This window comes from Apium graveolens, chromosome 3, assembly GCF_009905375.1.
Source record: "Apium graveolens cultivar Ventura chromosome 3, ASM990537v1, whole genome shotgun sequence".
NCBI classification, from domain to species: domain Eukaryota; kingdom Viridiplantae; phylum Streptophyta; class Magnoliopsida; order Apiales; family Apiaceae; genus Apium; species Apium graveolens.
Genome location: NC_133649.1, coordinates 155,106,233 through 155,116,126, shown reverse-complemented (window position 1 = coordinate 155,116,126; position 9,894 = coordinate 155,106,233). Strand labels below are relative to the sequence as shown.

Genomic DNA, 9,894 nt, shown 5'->3' with positions numbered 1-9,894 from the left:
AGACCCCAACATGCACATAAGGAATTTTGTCGAGATCTGCAGCACTTTTAAGTATAATGGCGTGACTGATGAGGCTATCAAGTTGAGGCTTTTCCCATTCTCACTGAGGGATAAAGCTAAAGACTGGTTACATTCTGAACCAGCTGGGTCCATCACTACGTGGCAAGATCTTGCGCAAAAGTTTCTGGTGAAGTTTTATCCAATGGCAAAGACTGCTGCTATGAGGAGTGCTCTTACTCAGTTTGCGCAGCAACCTACAGAATCTATGTGCGAGGCTTGGGAACGCTACAAGGAAATGTTGAGAAAATGTCCACATCATGGAATGCCGGATTGGATGGTAATCACTGGTTTTTATAATGGTTTAGGGGCCCAATCTCGGCCCATGCTCGATGCAGCAGCTGGAGGCGCCTTATGGGCTAAAAGCTATACTGAGGCGTACAATCTTATTGAGACGATGGCTGCAAATGAGCATCAAAACCCAACTCAGAGGATGACATCAGGCAAGGTAGCAGGTATTCTGGAAGTTGATGCAGTCACCGCTATTGCAGCCCAGCTCCAAGCGCTATCAATGAAGGTTGATTCTTTGGCTACGTATGGAGTTAATCAAATAGCTATGGTTTGTGAGGTTTGTGCAGGTTCTCATGCTACGGATCAGTGTTCTTTTGTCAATGAATTTGTTCAGTATGTGAATAATTATCAGCGACAACAACAGCCTGTGCCAGCGACCTATCATCCTAACAACAGAAATCATCCAAATTTCAGCTGGGGAAATAATCAGAATGCTATTCAGTCACCATATCAGCAAGGAGTGAGTAAACAGTTTAACCCACCTGGATTCCAGCAACCACAGCAGTATGCTACAAGACAATCATATCCTCAACAGGGAAGTGCAGCTGCACCTACTAGTGCTGATTTTGAGGAACTTAAGCTGTTGTGCAAGAGTCAGGCGGTTTCTATCAAGACCTTGGAAAATCAAATCGGTCAATTAGCCAATGCAGTGCACAATCATCAACCTGGCACTCTTCCCAGTGACACGGAAGTACCAGGCAGGAAGGAAGCTAAAGAGCAAGTCAAGGCTATTACCTTAAGGTCTGGAAAAGTAGCTGATGCTGAAAAGGCAAAAGAAGTCGAAGCTGAAGTTAGAGATGAAGAATCTAAGCAAAGGGAGAAAGCGGCGGAACCAAGGAAGACTACTGTTGAACACACTCTGCCTGAGGCTAATACAGGGGAGAAACAGCTCTATCCTCCACCACCTTTTCCTAAGAGATTGCAGCAACAAAAGCTGGATAGACAGTTCGGGAAGTTTCTGGAGGTGTTCAAGAAACTTCACATCAATATACCTTTCGCTGAGGCTCTGGAACAAATGCCTAGTTATGCGAAGTTTATGAAGACTATTCTTTCAAGGAAGGTGAAACTGGAGGACCTTGAAACCGTTGCTCTCACGGAAGAATGCAGCGCGGTTCTGCAACAAAAGTTACCACCAAAACTGAAAGATCCAGGAAGCTTCACCATTCCTTGCACCATTGGCAATCTAACTTTTGACAAGTGCCTTTGTGATTTGGGAGCAAGCATTAATCTGATGCCGTTGTCGATCTTTAGAAAGCTGGATCTGCCTGATCCAAAACCCACATACATGTCGCTACAATTGGCGGACCGTTCCATTACTTACCCAAGGGGCATAGTTGAGGATGTGCTCGTCAAGGTGGATAAGCTCTTCTTTCCTGCTGATTTTGTTATTCTGGATTTTGAGGAAGATAAGAAGATTCCCATAATCTTGGGGAGGCCTTTCTTGGCTACTGGCCGTACCTTGATAGATGTGCAAAAAGGGGAACTTACTATGCGGGTCCAAGATCAGGATGTAACCTTCAACGTATTCAAGGCAATGAAATTCCCTACAGAAGATGAGGAGTGCTTAAAAGTGGATGTGATTGATTCTGCGGTTACTTCGTAACTCGATCACATGCTAATGTCTGATGCATTGGAAAAGGCCTTAGTGGGGGAATTTGACAGTGATGATGAAGATAGCAATGAGCAATTACAATATCTGAACGCTTCTCCCTTGAAGCGAAAGCTGGATATACCATTTGAATCTCTTGGTACTTCTGACCTCAAGAACGCTGAAGGGAAGCTCAAACCATCAATAGAGGAAGCGCCTACCTTAGAGCTCAAACCATTACCTGAACACTTGAGGTATGCTTTTTTAGGTGATTCATCTACGTTACCTGTTATTATTTCAGCTGACCTTTTAGGTAGTGAGGAAGATAAGCTCTTAAGGATTTTGAGAGAATTCAAATCGGCTATAGGATGGACCATAGCAGACATCAAGGGGATAAGTCCTTCATATTGTATGCATAAAATTCTGTTAGAGGAAGGTAGTAAGCCAACTGTGGAACAGCAGCGAAGACTGAACCCGATCATGAAGGAGGTGGTGAAGAAAGAAATTCTGAAATGGCTAGATGCAGGCATCATTTATCCTATTTCTGACAGCTCGTGGTGAGCCCCGTGCAATGTGTACCTAAGAAAGGAGGTATCACTGTGGTCGCAAATGAAAAGAATGAGCTCATCCCTACTCGAACAGTTACAGGATGGAGAGTATGCATGGATTATAGAAAATTGAACAAAGCCACAAGGAAGGATCACTTCCCTCTCCCATTCATTGATCAAATGCTTGACAGATTGGCGAGACATGAGTATTTTTGTCTTCTGGATGGTTATTCCGGGTATAATCAGATTTGTATTGCAGCAGAGGATCAGGAAAAGACTACCTTCACTTGTCCATTTGGCATATTTGCTTTTCGAAGAGATTCGTTTGGGTTATATGGCGCCCCGGCCACCTTTCAGAGATGTATGATGGCTATATTCTCTGACATGATTGGAAATAACGTCGAAGTGTTCATGGATGACTTCTCCGTCTTTGGACACTCATATGATGAATGTTTGAATAATCTGCGCGCCGTACTCAAAAGATGCGTGGAAACTAATTTGGTGCTTAATTGGGAGAAATGTCATTTTATGGTGCGTGAAGGCATTATCCTTGGGCATAAGGTCTCTAGCAAAGGTCTGGAGGTGGACAAGGCCAAGGTGGGAGTCATTGAAAATCTTCCCCCACCTAATTCGGTGAAAGGAATCCGTAGTTTTCTCGGTCATGCGGGTTTTTATCGGCGATTCATCAAGGACTTTTCAAAGATATCTAAGCCGTTGTGCAATTTACTTGAGAAAGTTGTGCCTTTCAAATTTGATGATGAATGTTTGGCAACATTCGAGACTCTCAAGGAGAGTTTGATCACGGCACCAGTTATTACAGCACCAGATTGGACAGAACCGTTTGAGATGATGTGTGATGCGAGTGACTATGCGGTAGGTGCAGTTCTGGGACAGCGCAAGAAAAATCTCTTCCATGTGGTCTACTATGCGAGTAGGACTTTAAATGGGGCCCAATTGAACTACACCACTACTGAGAAGGAGCTTTTGGCTATAGTCTTTGGCTTTGAGAAATTTCGATCTTATCTGCTTGGTATGAAAGTGACAGTATTCACTGATCATGCAGCTATTCGCTATCTGGTTTCTAAGAAGGATTCGAAGCCGAGACTCATTCGTTGGGTGCTTTTACTTCAAGAATTTGAGTTAGAGATCAAAGATAGAAAAGGTACCGAGAATCAAGTAGCTGACCATCTCTCTAGGTTGGAGAATCCCGATTCTACTTCACAAGATAGGACGTTAATCAATGAATCTTTTCCGGATGAGCAGTTGTTTGCAATTCAGGAGGAAGAACCATGGTTTGCAGATATTGTAAACTATCTTGTCAGCAATATAATGCCTCCTAATTTGACATCCGCGTAAAAGAAGAAGTTTCTGCATGAGGTGAAGTGGTATATGTGGGATGAACCATATTTGTTTAGACAGGGAGCTGACCAGATCATCAGGAGATGTATCCCGTTCTGTGAGACGGAGGGGATATTACGAGACTGCCATTCCACGGTTTATGGTGGACACTATGGAGGTGAGAAGACGGCAGCTCGTATTCTACAAGCAGGTTTTTTCTGGCCCACCTTGTTCAAGGATGCTCATCAGTTTGTTTTAAGGTGTGATCGTTGCCAAAGAGTGGGAAATTTGTCAAGGAAGGATGAGATGCCATTAAATGTGATGCTTGAAGTCGAGGTCTTTGATGTATGGGGAATCGATTTCATGGGGCCTTTTATCTCGTCTTGCAATAATCTGTACATCTTGCTGGCAGTTGATTATGTCTCAAAATGGGTCGAAGTTAAAGCTTTACCGACAAATGATGCAAAGGCAGTGCTAAATTTTCTTCATAAGCAAATTTTCACAAGGTTTGGAACACCTCGGGTAATCATAAGTGATGAAGGATCGCATTTTTGCAACCGTAAGTTCACTTCTATGATGCAGCGTTATAATGTGAATCATCGAGTAGCTACTGCCTATCATCCGCAAACAAATGGTCAAGCGGAAGTGTCTAACAGAGAGATAAAGCGCATTCTAGAAAAGGTTGTTTGTTCGTCAAGGAAGGATTGGTCTTTAAAGCTCAATGAAGCTGTTTGGGCTTACAGAACAGCATACAAAACTCCACTTGGGATGTCACCGTTTCAGTTGGTGTACGGTAAGGGATGTCATCTACCGGCGGAGCTTGAGCATAAGGACTACTGGGCATTGAAGAAATTGAACCTGGATTTAGATGCAGCTGGTAAGAAAAGAATGCTTCAGCTTAATGCACTTGATGAATTTCGACTTCAAGCGTACGAGAATAACAAAATGTATAAGGAAAAGGTGAAGAGGTGGCACGATAGGAAGCTACATCCTAAGTTATTTGTGCCAGGGCAACAAGTTCTGTTATTCAACTCTCGGCTCCGACTTTTTCCTGGGAAGTTGAAATCAAGGTGGTCTGGACCTTTTATTGTCAAAACTGTGTTTCCACACGGAGCGGTGGAAATTTTTGAGAATGATTCGGACCAAGCATTCAAGGTTAACGGTCAGCGGTTGAAGCACTACTATGGGGACATGGCAAACCGAGAGGTGATTAGTGCCATTTTGTTGACTACGTGAGAAAGGTACGGAACGTCAAGCTAATGACGAAAAAGAAGCGTTGCGTGGGAGGCAACCCATGAATTGTTGTTACAGGAACCCTTAGAAGTTAATAACCTATCCAAAAACACAAAAAAATCAGAAAACAGGGGCTGAAAAAAAAAATCCAGAGACCCTCTGCGCGCCCGCGCAGCTATGCTGAGCGGCCGTGCAGCTTTCTGCGCTCCCGCGCAGAAATGCTGAGCGGCCGCGCAGGGGTCGAGTTCCAGAAATTTTTTTACAGTTCAGAAAAAAGAAAAAAAAACAAACAAAAACACAAAAACCCATTACAGCCCATAAACCCACGAATTCTTTTCCCATTACCCCATGATTTTATCCCTCAACCCCACTCCTAATCTAATTTAACCTACTCCACACCCTATATATACATACACCTATCCTACATATCTCCCACAACTTCCTACACTTAAACCCTCTCATAAACATCAAAAAATCAGTTCTTACACACTTTTATTCACAAATCAATGGCACCCAAGAGAGCACGCACTATTGACAGCAGCAGCACAGTTCCTACTGCTGATTCATCAAGGGGTACTGCTGCAAGGCCTCGGTTAACTGACAGAGCCGCGGAGGAGGAGTACACTAGGCTGTTGGGGAAGCCGATTCTGAAGGAGAGGGGGTTTTTACCATCAGGGAGGGATGGTGAGTTGTTGCCCATGATTGCAGAGAAGGGGTGGATAGCTTTTTGTGAGTCACCCGAAGCAGTACCAATGAGTGTTGTTCGTGAGTTCTACGCGAACGCGAAGGCTGAAAAGAATGGGTTTTCTGTAGTTCGTGGGCTGACGGTTGATTATCATCCTGCGGCGATTCGCCGTGTGATTGGACAGCGAGAGAGGAAGCCCGAGGAGGAGAACTGGAATGAAAAGACTGCTGAGGATTTTGACTTGGATTTGATTTGTGCGACTCTCTGTCGACCGGGCACAGTTTGGAACCGCAGTCCAGCCAATAATGAGTATCGTCACTTTCCGGCGATCGCCATGAACAGGTATGCCCGTGCATGGAATGCATTTATATGTGCTAATATTTTGCCTTCTTCACATGCACACGAGGTCACAGTTGAGAGAGCACAACTGTTGTGGGGAGTTCTGAATGAGAAATACTATGTGGACCTTGGTGAGTTTATCTACCAAGGAATTCTGAAGTTTTTGAGGGGAGCAAAGCATATGAACATCCCTTATGCATCCACGGTTACAAAGCTATGCCGTGCAGTAGGAGTGAACTGGCCAGCTCATGAGCAGTTGTAGTTGCCAGCAGCTCCTATAGATTCTGGCACTCTGAATGGGATGCAGGAGTGGACCGGTGGTGAGCCTGAGGAGCATGGGCTGGGTTATCTTCTTCCAGGAGGGCGTCCAGCACGAGGTGCTACTATGGCCAGGCCAGGGCGTGGTGAGGCTAGTTCTTCGAGAGCTCAGGAGGGTGCTGAGATGGGTGATGCCCAGTATAGGAGGCTTTCACGGCGGATGGATGCCATGTATGAGACGCAGAGCAGGTTTGCTCAGGAGCTCACCCTTGCGTTAGGGACTGCTTTTCGAGGCCTTGGAGCTGATATCCAGTGGCCAGTTTTTGGTGAGGACTCTGCATACCCGCCGCCTGATACTCCACCCACTGAGGGTGATGATGATGATGACTCCGAGTAGGTATACCCTGTGTTCCTTTCTACTACCTTCACTGGGGACAGTGAAGATTTTAAGTTTGGGGGTGGTAGTTAAGGAATATTTTGTGTGTGTCATATAGCTGCATATTTATGATAGTTAGTTCATATAGTTGCATAATTTTTGCCATATAGTTTTTTTATATAGCTTTAGTTGTTTGTCAAATCATATAGCTCATGCATATACCATGATCCCTTTTGCAATGATTTATCGACTGAATTGTGATATTGATGCGAGTGTAGTGATAGCATTAAAGTGATATTAAGTTGTGTAGGTTGATATGCATGCTAGAAGCACTTGTATTGTCACTAAGTCTTAGAGAATGCTTAAGGACTAGATTGTTGTTATGATCTGATTATTTTCGAGGATAATCTATTTATTATGCTTAGAATTTGATAATAGGTTCTTAGTGGTAAAGGCATGAAAAAGAAAAAAAAAATGGAGTAAAAATGGAATTTGTTGCTAGTTGTGGCTAGGCGTCAAATGGCTAGTAGCCGGCTCGCATGTTATGCGAGTAGTCTAGGATTGAGCAAGATGGAGCGAAACGTACTTGCTCAGAGAAAAAAAAAATTGCGTAATTGATCAAGAGTGGGCTCTTTGGTATTCGAGTTATTAAGTTCTTAGGGGACTTTGTGCCTAGTGACCTAAGGCTTTTAGAGTCTGGGATCCGCTAACCTAACGCTCGTTACATGGATACCATTGTATAAGTCTTTTGTGGACCTCACTCATTGCACGGTCAAATAAGCATTTGAGTTGTAAATAAAAAGCACGATTCCGTAGTAAGCTCCAGAGTTCTTGTAGTGTTGTATATCACTTTGTGCCTAGAATTTTTATTCTTTGTATAATCGTAGGATTGCCTTGAGGATAGTCTAGTCATAGTAATTGGTCTAGTTCCAAAGCATATCTGTTAAGCATTTGCACACACCACGTTTCTGGCGGTATGTCCGTTTGCATGAGTTTCTTGATCTTTAGTGTCTAACTGCATTCGTTGAGACGTGACAATTTGGTTGGTTAATTGTAGTAAGGGGGATCGTTGCATTTTCATATAGATTGCATTCATGCATATTTTTATTTGTTTTTGAGTCTGTGACGCTTGAGGACAAGCATCGATTTAAGTTTGGGGGTGTGATAAGTGGCATTTTATACCACTTAGAACGTCTTAAAATGGCTTAAATTGGTGTCTTGAAATCAAGTATTTTGTGTATTTGATGCGTTTTTCTAGTGTTTATGCATTTCAGGGTATTAGTTGCATTTCGGAGGAGGAATCATCAAGAATAAGCCTTGGCATGTGTTCACCATTGCGAGAGGAAAAGAACGGGCAGATTACGGCGAAGAAACGGAGCAAACATGGAATTTTTCCAGAAGGGTCCTGCGCGCCCGCGCAGCAATGCTGAGCGGCCGCGCAGCAGCCTTGCGCGCCCGCGCAGAAATGCTGAGCGGCCGCGCAGGGTCGGGGAAAAAGATATATTATTTTAGACTTCTACTTCTGTTTGGCTTCCAACTTCTATGTAATCTGAGTTTTATGGGACTATTATATAAGTAGATTTGAGACGTTTTTCACAGAGTATTAAGAGGAGATTATGTTTTAGATTGTGTTTTACGCAAGAAGCGAAGGAGATAAGGAAGAAGACCGATTTAGCACACAGCAGCGAAGAGGAAGCATATATTCTTATGATTCTTGTTTCGTTGTAACGTTGGATGCTAGTTTTCTTGCTTTGACTTATTTACTCTTGTGACGTACTCTGTTTTAATATAATCAGTTTAGTTATTATTTTCTTGTGTTTGTTATCATGATTTCATATGAACCCATGATGGCGATAAGTTCTATTATGGGCTAATCGTGATCATGGGGTTACAACGGATTTATTATGGAATTCTTTAGTTAATTGTTTAATACTTTAGTATGTGATGATTGCATGATATCTAGTATTGGTTGTGCGTATTCGTCTTATGTGCGTCGCGAACATATAAGATAGGGTGTTAATCTCTTGTGAAGCGACGGTGGATCTTGAGATTTAGAACTTGCCATGCTAGCATAGGTTCATGTACATTGTGCATGATTAGTGGGTAACTCTAACAGTTTTATTTGCCCTATGTAATCAAAAGGAATAACTTGTGCTTAAATCGTTGTGTTGTCAATTTCTGTAGACATATAGGAACTCAACATAATTGATGACTATTCAACTTCTATCTTAATTGTGGATGTTTGGTAGAATGGTATTAGTACAATGAAAGTTGGCTTTTATCAGTTTCGTGTTATTCGATTAATATCATCACTGTCACATGCTAAATGTAATAACTATGGCTATAGAAGGAAGTAATAATGAAGTTGTGATCTCATGAGTGTTTTATTATTGATAAATTGAAGTGTTAGTTAAGTGGTTAATTAAGTAGTTAATTATAGTTAATATTTAATCAACAATTTTAAGTGTTATTATCTTAACATTGAGAAGTAATCATACATTGGTGAGTGAGTTAAATTAGACAATAAATTAGTCTGAGTCTCTGAGGGAACGAACTAGAAAGTATTCTATATTACTTGCGAACGCGTATACTTGCGTGAATATTAGTGCGTGATTTCGCCCTAACAGTCGTTTGAAGGTTAATGTTGATGCTCATGTGGTTGCAGGGTGTCCGTGGTTCTCGTGTGGGCTTGTTCTCAGGAATCATGCAGGGAAGTTTATCAGAGCTAGAACACACAAGTTCATTGGTGCTGTCCCCGTCATCGAAGCGGAAGTTACTGGTGTGTGGGAAGCTATTGAATGGGTTAAGTCATTAGGGCTGCAGAATGTTGACATTGAAAGTGATTCGTTAGTTGCAGTTCAGGCCATTAACAATGCAGTGGAAAACCCGCTGGAAGTTGGCGTGGTTATGCAATCTTGTAGTAGAGTGCTTAAATCTCGTAAAGACATTGTGGTTTCTTTTATAAAAAAACAAGCAAACAAGATAGCTCATTTAGTAGCGAGAGTACCCTGTGAAGCGAGTTGCTTTTTGGATTTAATGACTCCTCCATTGCCTGTGTTGGAGCCCCTTGAAAATGATTGTTTGATGATTTAATTAAAATCCCAGTTTCGAAAAAAGAAACATTGATTCGCATGTGAAAAACACGGTGACAATATTTATTCTGAGAAGAACAAATGAGACA

At 42.5% G+C, this 9,894-nt stretch overlaps 1 non-coding gene across 1 annotated transcript; it reads right to left on the bottom strand.

Moving 5' to 3' along the window:
• Positions 1–217: 217 nt before the first annotated feature.
• Positions 218–324, bottom strand: LOC141715683 (small nucleolar RNA R71). The gene has a single exon (XR_012572435.1). It is a non-coding gene; the product is annotated as a small nucleolar RNA R71 (small nucleolar RNA).
• Positions 325–9,894: the final 9,570 nt, after the last annotated feature.